At 36.9% G+C, this 13594-nt stretch overlaps 1 protein-coding gene and 1 pseudogene across 3 annotated transcripts in view; one reads left to right on the forward strand and one right to left on the reverse strand.

Annotated features, from left to right (window-relative positions):
* Nucleotides 1–512, reverse strand: part of LOC307048606 (zinc finger CCCH domain-containing protein 15-like) — a 35991-nt pseudogene extending 35479 nt beyond the window's left edge. The window contains exon 1 of the transcript in view: nucleotides 216–512. The product of the transcript in view is annotated as a zinc finger CCCH domain-containing protein 15-like (transcript). The remainder of the gene's footprint in view (nucleotides 1–215) is intronic.
* Nucleotides 1–13594, forward strand: part of AKT3 (AKT serine/threonine kinase 3) — a gene marked incomplete at both ends in the record, with an annotated part of 378522 nt that overhangs the window by 342244 nt on the left and 22684 nt on the right. The gene's annotated exons all lie outside the window — the stretch shown is intronic.

Here is a 13594-nt window from a genome sequence, read left to right on the forward strand (position 1 = left end):
GGAGCCCAGGGTGTCCCTAAGCTTGTGTTGGCCTGCTAGTGGCCAGGGCCAGGGCCCAGCTGCTCTAAGGGCAGGATCTGGCATGCTGCTGGCAGGCTGCATCCTCAGGCTGCAGGACTGTGGTTTTCTTGCATCTGGTGTGTGCCCTCTGGTGGGTGAGGTTGGTCTAGAGGCTCGTGCAGGTTTCCCGGAGGGCAAGGCCAGTGCCTACTCACTGGTGGGTGGACTACGGTCTTGGCCCTCTGGTAGGCAGTGTCTAAAGGCATGTCTAAAAGTGGCTGTGGGCTCAGGAATTCTTTAGGCAGCTTGCCTGCTGATGGATGGTGCTGTTTCCCTGCCCAGTTAGTTGTTTGTCCTGAAGCGTCACCTGAGGCTATTGGGTGGGGCCAGGTTGTGGCGCTAATGAGCCAGAGGGAGAATCCCACTATGGTGGCTGCCGGCATCAGTGTCCATGCAGTAGAAAGCTCCCAAGTATGGCTGCTGCCTGTATTTATGTCCCCAAGGTGAGCCATAGCCACTACCAGGTCTCTGGGAGACTCTCCAAGACTAGCAGGTAGATCTGGCCCAGTTTCCAAGCAAATTACTGCTTTTGCCCTGGGTCCTGGTATATGTGAGGTTTTGTATGTGCCCTTTAAGAGTGAAGTCTCTATTTCTCACACAGCAACGAAGACCCGATGCAGCCAAAGTAAAAATAAATAAAATAAATTTTAAAAAAAGAATTACCCCACAAATTCATATTTCTGCAACATTCTGAAGAGTTCATGTAAGTGAAAAAGGTTATTTAAACACTATGAATTACCAGTGAATGTTGTGCTTAGTTCAGAACAAGGTAATTCAAGACTGTTCTCTTCCCTACTTGTCCCAATTCTCAGTAACAAGCTCATACTATTTTAGAAACTGTGTAATTTTTATTACCTTTTGGTGTTGAGTAGTCATCAATAGCCGAAAGAACAATTTTCCATAAAATTACTCACAAACATTTACTACTCATCTGTTTTGTATCAAGTAAAGATAAATAAATTAAGATCCCTGTCCTCAAGTTCCTCACAGTTTAGTAGAAGAGACATAAAGAAGTATGCCATTTGCATTTCTGTGTGATGAGCATGGCATGTCAGAGGTGGTAGGAGTTATTTCAAAGGATACCTAACCTAGGTTTTAAGAATAAAGAAACAGTTATGGAGCCTGCACTTCAGGGTTGGATTAGAATTAATAGGAATTTTATTCACGTTATGATGCTTTTGGATAACTTTAGTATGATAATTTCAGGCCTTGGTTTTCTCATTTGAAAATGAGGGGTTTGGATTAGGTCTATAATAATTCTTTCCAGTGCAAATATTTTATAGTTCAATTAAAATGCATTAATAAGAGATACTCCAAACCTACTTCTTTGTTCTTCTTAAGCAATACATACAAACCTCGTTTTATTGCACTTCCCTTTATTGTGCTTCACAGATAATGCACGTTTTTGCAAATTAAAGGTTTGTGCCAGTCCTGCCCCCAACAAGTCTATCAGCGCCATTTTTCCAACAACGTTTGCTCACTTCATGTATCTATCACATTTTGGTAATTCTGGAAATATTTTGAACTTTTTCATTATTATTATATTTGTTATGGTGATCTGTAGTCAGTCATCTTTGATATTACTATTGTAATATTTTGGGGACACCATGAACCACACTTCTACAAGATGGGCAATAGATATTGTGTGTGTTCTGACTGCTCCACTGACTGGGCATTCCCCCATTTCTCTCCCTCTCCTTAGGCCTCCCTATTCCCTGAGACACAACATTATTGAAATTAGTCTGATTAATAACCCTACAGTTGCCTCCAAGTATTCAAGGTAAAGGAAGAATCACATGTCCCTCAGTTTAAATCAAAAGCTAGAAATGATTAAGCTTAGTGAAGAAGGCATGTTGAAAGCAGAGATAAGCCCAAAGCTAGGCCTCTTGCTCTAGTTAGCCAAATTGTGAATGCAAAAGAAAAGTTCTTTGAAGGAAATTAAAAGTGCTATGCCAGTGAACACACAAATTATAAGAATGCAAAACAGTCTTACTGCTGATGTAGAGAAAGTTTGAGTGGTCCAGATAGAAGATCAAAGCAGCTACAACATTGCCTTAGTCAAAAGCCTAATCTAGACTCATGCCCTAACACTCTTGAATTGTTTGAAGGCTGAGAGAGGTACGGAAGCTGCAGGAGAAAATCTTGAAACTAGGAGATGTTGGTTCATGAGGTTTAAGGAAAGAAGCTGTCTCCATAACATAAAAGTTCAAAGTAAAACAGCAAGTGCTGATGTAGAAGCTGCAGCAAGTTATCCAGCTAAGATAATTGATGAAGGTGGCTACACTAAACAACAGATTTTCAATGAAGTTGAAACAGCCTTCTTTTGGAAGAAGATGCCATCTAGGACTTTCATAGCTAGGGAGGAGAAGTTAATGCCTGGCTTCAAAGCTTCAAAGGACAGACTGACTCTTTTGTTAGGGGCTATTGCAGCTGGTGACTTTAAGTTGAAGCCAGTGTACATTTATCATTCCAAAACTCCTAAGGTGCTTAAGAATTATACTAAATCTACTCTGCCTGTGGTTTATAAATGGAACAACAAAGCCTAGATGACAGCACATCTGTTTACAACATGGTTTACTGAATATTCTAAGCCCACTGTTGATGCCTACTGTTCAGATGAAAGATTCCTTTCAGAATATTACTACTGCTCATTACAATGGACCTGGTCATCTAATGGAAATGTATGATGAGGTTAATGCTGTTTTCATGCCTGCTAAGACGCATCCATTCTGAAACCCATGGATTAAGGAGTCATTTCAATTTTCAAGTCTTATTATTTAAGAAATTCATTTTGTAAGGCTCTAGCTGCTGTAGATAGTGATTCCTCTGATGGATCTGGGCAAAATAAATTGAAAGCCTGGAAAAGATTCACCATTCTAGATGCCATTAAGAACTTATCATTCATGGGAAGAAGTCAAAAGTTCAACATTAATAGGAGTTTGGAAGAAGTTGATTCCAACCTTCATGGGTGACTTTGAGGGGTTCAAGACTTCAGTGGAAGAAGTAACTGCAGATATGGTGGAAACAGCAAGAGAACTAGAATTAGAAGTGGAGCCTGAAGATAATGACTGAATTGCTGTAACCTCATGATAAAACTTGAACACATGAGGAGTTGCTTCTTATGGATGAATAAAGAAAGTGGTTTCTTGAGATGGAATCTACTCCTGGTGAAGATGCTGTGAAGATTGTTGAAATGAAAACACAGTGTTTAGAATATTGCATAAATTTAATTGATAAAGCAGCAGCAGGATTTGAGAGAATTGAGTCCAATCTTGAAAGAAGTCTACTGTGGGTAAAATGCTATCAAACAGCATTACATGCTACAGAGAAATCATTTGTGAAAGGAAGAGTCAATCGATGCAGCAAACTTCATTGTTATTTTATTTTAAGAAATGTCCACAGCCACCCCAGCCTTCAGCAAACAGCACCCTGATCAGTCAGCAGCCGTCAACATGGACGCCAGACTCTCCACCGGCAAAAATATTAGGACTCTCTGAAGGTTCAGATGATGGTTAGAACTTTTTAGCAAGTTATTTAGATATAATGTTATTGCACACATTATAGACTACAGTATAGTGTAAACATAACTATATGCCCTGGGAAACGAAAAAGTTCTTGTGACTCGCCTTATTGCGATATTAGCTTTATTGCAGTGGTCTGTTCCAGAGCCAGTGATATCTCCGAGGTATGCCTGTGGAGTAATTCAGATCATTTCAAGTCCTGTTTAACTGAAAATTTCCCAGATTAGCCGGTAGTGCTACTTGTTATTTCTTCTAATTTTACGATTCTGCTGTTCAGCTGCTAGTGTACATCTACAAGGAGAGGCTTGGATGTACAACTTAGGAAAGATAGGTGTGTGTTTAGAACCTCTTATGACCGCTTTCATAGAAACTGCTCTCTGACTCTTCCTTCCTTCAAATTAAACTTTCACCTTTTCTTCCTCAGCTTTTAAAGCCCCTACCTTTCTTTCTTTACTTCTCACCAAAATCTCATCCCCCCAACCTAGGAGCTCTTTTATCACTGGATCTTTTCTAGGGAGTTGATCTGGTGTGATAATGAGAAGGTGGCTGTCATTGCAGGAACTTGGGCAAAGGAGCTAGGTTCTTGGTCATCCTCATAGAAATATAATATGAATTTCTCTATGAAAATATTATGATTATTGGTTGGTAGCTTTATTATTAACATTGCTTTTTTCCCCCTGTGTTTTAGGTTTAATAGACTTTCATATTACTGCCTGGGAGCATACCCACACTGTGTAGGATTTTTTTGTTTGATTTTGTTTTCTGTCTATTGAAATAGGTCTCAGGTTTTCTCCAACTTCCTTGCAGGCTTTTGTAACAAAACTGATTTATAAATTGGAAATTGCCTATATATAATTTCTCCCCAATTTACATACTCATTTAACTTTGGCCTATGTTTTTGAACATTCCTAATCAGAAATAGTGATGAGGACTTCCCTGGTGGCGCAGTGGTTGAGAGGCTGCCTGCCGATGCAGGGGACACGGGTTCGTGCCCCGGTCCGGGAAGATCCCACATGCTGCGGAGCGCCTGGGCCCATGAGCCATGGCCGCTGAGCCTGTGCGTCCAGAGCCTGTGCTGCACAACGGGAGATGCCACAGCAGTGAGAGGCCCACGTACTGCAAAAAAAAAAAAAAAAAAAAGAGAGAGAGAGAGAAATAGTGATGAGTGGCTGCTACACTGCTGATGCTGGACAGTACCTATGAAATCTCCTGGACAAGCAATAAAGAATACATTGTTTCAGCAGGTTCTGAGTGAAAACTGAAGTTTATAATGCATGCAATTTGCCCATAATCACTATCATAGAAGCAAAGTCATTTTTACTACTGTCCCCTGACTTTCAGTAAGGCCCTCTTCATTTCACTAATGAGAACTCTTTTACCTTTATTAGCAGCTCTTCTCCAAGTATAACTGAAATCTTCAAATATGCCTTGTATCTATGGATGTTTGCGAATAGTATCACCTATCGACAGACCTACAGTCATTGAAATGAGTGCTTGTGAACTTTTTAAATGAGAGAATGTATCAAGGAAAAAAAACATGAGTTCAAATTTCTGGGAATTACTTTAAAAGCAGTTCAAATAAAATGCTGTTTATTTAAAAGCCCTTCTAAGTTCCAAATATATTAATTAAATGTTTAATGTGTGTTATAGCTAAAATAGTCATTTCGTTGGGATCAATTTATGATATAATAGTTGTATGTTAGTGTATATCTTGGATCCCTTGGTGCATTTTTTATAGGATCAAGGTCAACATTATGGACATGAATTACTATTGTGTGATTTTGAAAAAATGAAATATAGTTTTTTGAGCTTCTGATCATCTGTCAAGAAAAGTTAATTGACATGGGAAAGGTTAGCAGAAAATATAATTAAATCTTGTTTGTCATAGATCTGTTAGTTTTGTTTGAAATAAATCCTCTTTCCATATTACCATTTTTTCCAATACATGCGTATATTGGAATACACACACACACACACACACACACACACACAAACCATAAAACCAGTTTTTCAGAAGAACTAGAGATTAAATAAACCAGAATCCCTACCTAATCTTAGTTACTCTCTTGAGTTATCTTGAAGAGGTGGAATTATAGCATCAGATTAATGTCTGTGACAAATCTAAGCATTCAATAGTTGGCAGTTTTTACTGTGTCTATGTTTCTAGTACTTTTGACCCATGTATGTCATCACAGAATAGTGTATGAGATAACCACAGTATTTATTTAATTAAAGTGGCAATTAACGTTCCATAATCACTGTGTCACCTTTCTCTGAAAGTTTCAAGCCCTGCTGTTTATTTTAGAGCACCTAAACTGAAAACAGAAGAATGTACAGACTTTGTGGTAGCAATTGATTTTGTTGCTAAGGAAGGTCAGGGAGACTGACCTTCAAACACCCATGCTGTCCTTCCAGCCATACTAGAAGTGGTGAATATGACTTACTCTAGCAAGTTTAGGTAATTTTTTTCTCTCTCCATTCTTTCCCTTACACTGTAAAGAAACATAAAAATATTTACTTTTAGAAATTCTAGATAGCACATAACAGACTGATTTTGTAACAGTTAAAATTTGGTAGAGGGTCAGTGTGGGAAGCGTGGTAGAGGATCACTGCAGAAAGGAGTTACGGAGCTGCAACTCCGTTGCCACTGTAGGGACTTGAGGTTGTAAACCCAATTATGTCTATACCTTTTCAGTAAACTGAAAGTACTGTCTTGAACCCAGCACCTTGATCTTCCTGTTTTGATGTTTGGGAACTACATTGTCTGAAAACAAATTAGCTTTTAGAGAAAGAGCTGTGCCAAATTTAATGTGTCGTTGGGAAAATATGTTAAGTTTGCAGTTAATGACACTATGGCCATTCATTGAGGTAACATATAAAGGTAGCTGAGATTTACAGTTGAGTGCTCCTGACTTTGTCCATACCTTACCATTATTAAATGAAAGCTTACATTGTGGCAATTGATGCAGGAGTGTTTTGAGAGATGTGTGCAGAGAGAAAAGAAGACGATATTAAGACGATATTGGTTTAAACACAAAATAGAATATTAATGTGTTAGCCCGCTAGGGCTGCCATAACAAAATACCACAGACTGGGTGACTTAAACAACAGAAATTTTTATGTTCTCACAGTTCTGGAGGCTGGAATCTAAGATCAAGGTGTTGGCAGGGTTGGTTTCTTCTGAAGCCTCTTTCCTTGGCTTGCAGATGGCCGCCTTCTTACTTTGTCCTCTGTGTGTGTATGCTCCTGGTGTCCTTTTGAGGGTCCAAATTTTCTCCATTTATGAGGACACAAGTCAGGTAGGATTAAGGCTAACGCCCCATTTTAATGTAATCATCTCTTTAAAGGCCCTATCTTCAAATAGTCACTGGGGGAGGTTAGGACTTCAACATATGGATTTGGAGAGGAATACAGTTCAGCCCATAATAATTAAATATTTGAAATTTGTTCACTTATTGTTTAAATGTATATTCTAGTAATCTGTGATAAAATCCAAGGTCTGAGCATTCTTGATGATTTCTGTGAGTATACCTCTGTAGCATTTTTTTGCAAATCTCTCTCACATCTTTCCCCATATATAAAATTTTAGGGTTTTTACTTCCCTGTACATATGTTTACATTTAACTGTATTGCCTTCTGCTTCTGTGTGTGAGGGGGGCTTGGGCAAGAAATAATGTCCTCCAGCATAAATATCTTTAACTAATGTCTGGAGAAGCAATCAAAGGCAAAAACAGTTTTCATGCAGTCTTCACATTCTAAGTACTATAGTAGAAAGAGCTTGGGATCAGGAAACCTAGGTTTTTGCTGCTTCAGTTGCTATTTGTATCATCTTTAGCAAGTTATTTTACTAACTTTAGCTTTAATTTCCTCATCTCTAAAATGGTAGACTGAATGTTCTCTGACATCCGATTGAATGATATATTCACTTATTCAGGAAGTTTTATTGAGTACTGCTATGTGGCAAGCACTGTTTAAGGAATTAGGGATATAGCCTAAGTGTAAAACAAAGTCCCAGATGAGACAAGTATAAAACAAATAGCAAGATGGTACATTTAATCCCAACCATATCAGTCATCACATTAAATGTAGATAAACTCTAAACACAATTAAAAGACAGAGATTGTCAGACTGGATAAAAAGCAAAAAACACCTCTATGTGGATTAGAGAAACCCACTTTAAATGTAAAATACAGATAGGTAAAATGGGAAATGATATTCCATGCTCATACCAATCAAGAGAAGACGAGAGTGGTTATATTAATATCTATGAAGTAGATTTCAAAGCAAGTAATATTATTGGAGATCAGGAGGATTATTTCATTATAACAAAGGGATCAGTTCATCAACAGGACATTACAATCTTAATCATTTGTGTACCTAATAACAAAACTTAAATACATAAAGCAAAGCTAATAGAACTGCAAGGAAAAATAGATAAATCCAAAATTATAGTTGGATATTTCAATACCTATCTTCAAGTAATTAATAGAAGTAGAGAGAAAATCATTAAGATTACAAAAGACTTTAGCAATACTATCAACCAAACTTAATCTAACTGACGTTTATAGAAAACCACCCAATAACAGAAGACTTATTCTTTTCAAGGCTATACAGAACACTTACCATGATATACCATATTTGGGCAAAACAACTCTGTATAAATTTAAAAGGATCCAAATAATTTAAAGCATATTCTCTTTGAATGAAAGGGAATTAAATTAGAAATCAAAACAAAAGGGTATGTGGAAAAATTCCAAGTATTTGGAAACTAAACACAATTTAAAATAATCCATGGGTCAAAGAAAACAGCAGGGAAACGAGAAAGTATCTTGAACTGAGTAAAAATGAAAGCAAAATGTTTATCTGTGGGATACAACTAATACAACAGTTCAAGGGAAATTTATAGTACCAATTGATTATATTTGAAAAGAAGAAAGGTCTAAGATCAGTTCTATCTTAAGAAACTAAAATAAGAGGAACAAATTAAACCCAGTATAAGTAGGAGAAAGGAAATAATAAAGATCGGGACAGCAGTCAATGAAAAAGAAAGCAGAAAAATAATAGAGAAAATCAATGAAAGGAAAAGCTAGTATTTTTTAGAAGACTGATAAATTTCTAACAAAATTTAACAAAAAAGTGAGAAGAAAATTATTAATATAATGAATGAGAGAGGTGACTGTACTACAGATTTTATGGCTTTTAAATGGTTTATAAGGAAATATTATGAAAACCTTTGTCAATGAATTCAACAATTTTGCTGAAATGGACAAATTCCTTGGAAGACACAAACTGCCAAAGCAAAAGAGATAATCATGAATAGCTTTGTGTGTGTTAAATTATATTTTTAGTTAAAACCCTTCTCACAAAGAAGACTCCAGACCCATGTGGCTTCACCAATGAATTCCACTGAACGTTTAAGTAAGAAATAGTATCAGTGCTATACAAGTTCTTTTGCAAAATTGAATATTAGGGAATATTTCCTAATTCATTCTATGGGGCTAGCTTAATCTGATACCCAAAGCAGGCAAAGATAGTACAAGAAATAAAACTATAAACAAATTTCCTTAATAGACATATATGTAGTAAAAACACTTAACAGGATTTTAGCAAATTAAGTCCAAAAAAAGATTTTTTTTAAAAAATAGCACATCTTTACCAGGTGGGGTTTATTCCAGGAATACAAGGTTGGTTTAATATTCTATTAATCACTATGATTTATCATATTAATAGACTGAAAAAATACACGTTTATCTCAATGGATGCAGGAAAAGAAGCGTTCAAAACAAATCTAACATCCATTTCTGATTTAAGCCAAAAAGCAAGCAAACAAAAATACTCCCAGTAAACCTGGAATAGGAAAATTTTTTAACCTGATAAAGAACATCTATGGAAAACCTATAATAAATATCTTAATGAAGAAAGACTGAATGGTTTCACAAGGCAAAAATGTTCACTCTGTTCACCATTGTACTGGAGGTTCTAATAAGGTAAGGCAAGAAAAAGAATTTAAAATGCATATAGATTGGAAAGAAAGAAGTAAATCTGTCTTTATTCATGAACAACATGATTTATATATGTAGAAAATCAGATGGAATCTATAAAAAAGCTACTAAAGTTTAACCTATGGGTGTACTTGATACAAGATGAATATATAGAGTTCAGGATATAAAAAGAACTGTAATTTTATACAGCAGCAACAATCCAAAGTGGAAATGAATAAAAATATTATTTATGATAACAACAGAAATGTGAAATACTTAGTGATACTTTTCTTTTTTTAACACCTTTACTGGAGTATAATTGCTTTACAATGTTGTGTTAGTTTCTGCTGTATAACAAAGTGAATCAGCTATATGTATACATATATCCCCACATACCCTCCCTCTTGCACCTCCCTCCCACTATCCCTATTCCTCCCCTCTAGGTGGTCACAAAGCACTGAGCTGATCTCCCTGTGCTATGCAGCTGCTTCCCACTAGCTAGCTATTTTACATTTGGTAGTGTATATATGTCAGTACTACTCTCTCACTTTATCTCAGCTTACCCTTCCCCCTCCCCGTGTCCTCAAGTCCATTCCCTACGTCTTCATCTTTGTTCCTATCCTACCCCTAGGTTCATCAGAACCATATTTTTTTTAGATTCCATATGTATGTATTAGTATACAGTATTTGTTTTTCTCTTTCTGACTTACTTCACTCTGTATGACAGGCTATAGGTCCTTCCACCTCACTACAAATAACTCAATTTCATTCCTTTTTATGGCCGAGTAATAATCCATTGTATATACGTGCCACATCTTCTTTATCCATTCACCTGTCCATGGACATTTAGGATGGTTCCATGTCCTAGCTATTGTAAATAGTGCTGCAGTGAACATTGTGGTACATGTCTCTTTTTGAATTATGATTTTCTCAGGGTATATGCCCAGTAGTGGGATTGCTGTGTCATATGGTAGTTCTATTTCTAGTTTCTTAAGGAAGCTCCATACTGTTCTCCATAGTGTCTGTATCGATATACATTCCCACCAGCAGTGCAAGAGGGTTCCCTTTTCTCCACACCCTCTCCAGCATTTACTGTTTGTAGATTTTTTGATGATGGCCATTCTGACTGCTGTTAGGTGATACCTCACTGTGATTTTGATTTGCATTTCTCTAATGATTAATGATGTTGAGCATCTTTTCATGTGTTTGTGGGCAATCTGTATATCTTCGTTGGAGGAATGTCTACTTAGGTCTTCTGCCCATTTTTGGATTGGGTTGTTTGTTTTTTTGTTATTGAGCTGCATGAGCTGCTTGTATATTATGGAGATTAATCCTTTGTCAGTAGCATCGTTTGCAAATATTTTCCCCCATTCTGAGGGTTGTCTTTTCGTATTGTATATGGTTTCCTTTACTGTTCAAAAGCTTTGAAGTTTCATTAGGTCCCATTTGTTTATTTTTGTTTTTATTTTCATTTCTCTAGGTGGATCAAAAAGGATCTTGCTATGACTTATGTCATAGGGTGTTCTTCCTATGTTTTCCTCTAAGAGTTTTATAGTGTCTGGCCTTACATTTAGGTCTTTAATCCTTTTTTTTTTTTTTTTTTTTTTTGGCTGTACGCAGGCCTCTCACTGTTGTGGCCTCTCCCGTTGCAGAGCACAGGCTCCAGACGCGCAGGCTCAGCAGCCATGGCTCACGGGCCCAGCCGCTCCGCGGCATGTGGGATCTTCCCGGACCGGGTCACGAACCCGCGTCCCCTGCATCGGCAGGCAGACCCTCAACCACTGTGCCACCAGGGAAGCCCCTAGGTCTTTAATCCAATTTGAGTTTATTTTTCTGTATGGTGTTAGGAAGTGTTCTAATTTCATTCGTTTACATGTAGCTGTTCAGTTCTCCCAGCACCACTTATTGAAGAGGCTGTCTTTTCTCCATTGTATGTCCGTGGCTCCTTTGTCAAAGAGAAGGGGACCATATGTGCATGGGTTTATCTCTGAGCTTTCTATCCTGTTCCATTGATCTATATATTTCTGTTTTTGTTCCAGTACCATACTGTCTTGATTACTGTAGCTTAGTAGTAGAGACTGAAGTCTGGGAGCCTGATTCTTCCAGCTCCATTTTTCTTTCTCAAGAGTGCTTTGGCTATTCAGGGTCTTTTGTGTTTCCCTACAAATTGTAAAATATTTTGTTGTAGTTCTGTGAAAAATGCAATTGGTAGCTTGATAGGGATTGCAATGAATCTTTAGATTGCTTTGGGTAGTACAGTCATTTTCACAATGTTGATTCTTCCAATCCAAAAACATGGTATATCTCTCCATCTGTTTGTATTTAATTTCTTTCATCAGTGTCTTACAGTTTTCTGCATACAGGTCATTTGTCTCCTTAGGTCGGTTTATTCCTAGGTATTTTATTCTTTTTGTTGCAATGGTAAATAGGAGTGTTTCCTTAATTTCTCTTTCAGATTTTTCGGCATTAGTGTATAGGAATACAAGAGATTTCTGTGCATTAATTTTGTATCCTGCTACTTTACAAAATTTATTGATTAGCTCTGGTAGTTTTCTGGTAGCATCTTTAGGATTCTCCATGTATAGTATCATGTCATCTGCAAACAGTGATAGTTTTACTTCTTCTTTTCTGATTTGGATTACCTTTATTTCTCTTTCTTCTCTGATTGCTGTGGCTAAAACTTCCAAAACTATGTTGAATAATAGTGATGAGAGTGGGCAACCTTGTCTTGTTACTAATCTTAGAGGAAATGGTTTCAGTTTTTCACCACTGAGAATGATGTTGGCTGTGGGTTTGTCATATATGGCCTTTATTATGTTGAGGTAGGTTCCCTTTATGCCCACTTTCTGGAGGGTTTTTATCATAAATCAGTGTTGAATTTTGTCAAAAGCTTTTTGGCATCTATTGAGATGATCATGTGGTTTTTATCCTTCAGTTAATTAATATGGTGTATCACATTGATTGATTTGCATATATTGAAGAATCCTGGCATTCCTGGGATAAACCCCACTTGATCATGGTGTATGATCCTTTTAACGTACTTTTGGATTCTATTTGCCAGTATTTTGTTGAGGATCTTTGCATCTATGTTCATCAGTGATATTGGCCTGTAGTTTGTGTGTGTGTGTGTGTGTGTGTGGCATCTCTGTCTGGTTTTGGTATCAGGGTGATGGCCTCATAGAATGAGTTTGGGAGTGTTCGTCACTCTGCTATATTTTGGAAGAGTTTGAGAAGGATAGGTCTTAGCTCTTCTCTAAATGTTTGATAGAATTCACCTGTGAAACCATCTGGTCCTGGGCTTTTGTTTGTTGGAAGATTTTTAATCACAGTTTCAATTCAGTGCTTGTGATTGGTCTGTTCATATTTTATATTTCTTCCTGGTTCAGTATTTCTAAGAATTTGTCCATTTCTTCCAGGTTGTCGATTTTACTGGCATCTAGTTGTTTGTAGTAGTCTCTCATGATCCTTCGTATTTCTGCAGTGTCAGTTGTTACTTCTCCTTTTTCATTTCTAATTCTGTTGATTGAGTCTTCTCCCTTTTTTTCTTGATGAGTCTGGCTAATGGTTTATCAATTTTGTTTATCTTCTCAAAGAATCAGCTTTTAGTTTTATTGATCTTTGCTATCATTTCTTTCATTTGTTTTTCATTTATTTTTTAATCTAATCTTTATGATTTATTTCCTTCTGCTAACTTTGGGGTTTTTTTTGTTCTTTTTCTAATTGCTTTAGGTGTAAGCTTAGGTTGTTTATTTGAGATGTTTTTTGTTTCTTGAGGTAGGATTGTATTGCTATAAACTTCCCTCTTAGAACTGCTTTTGCTGCATCTCATAGGTTTTGGTCATTGTGTTTTTATTGTGATTTGTTTCTAGCTATTTTTTCATTTCCTCTTCAATTTCTTCAGTGATCTTTTGGTTATTTAGTAGTGTATTGTTTAGCCTCCATGTGTTTGTATTTTTAGCAGTTTTTTTTTTTCCTGAATTCATATCTAGTCTCAAAGCGTGTGGTTGGAAAAGATACTTGATATGATTTCAG

The sequence above is a fragment of the Hyperoodon ampullatus genome (assembly GCF_949752795.1).
Source record: "Hyperoodon ampullatus genome assembly, chromosome: 2".
NCBI lineage: Eukaryota > Metazoa > Chordata > Mammalia > Artiodactyla > Ziphiidae > Hyperoodon > Hyperoodon ampullatus.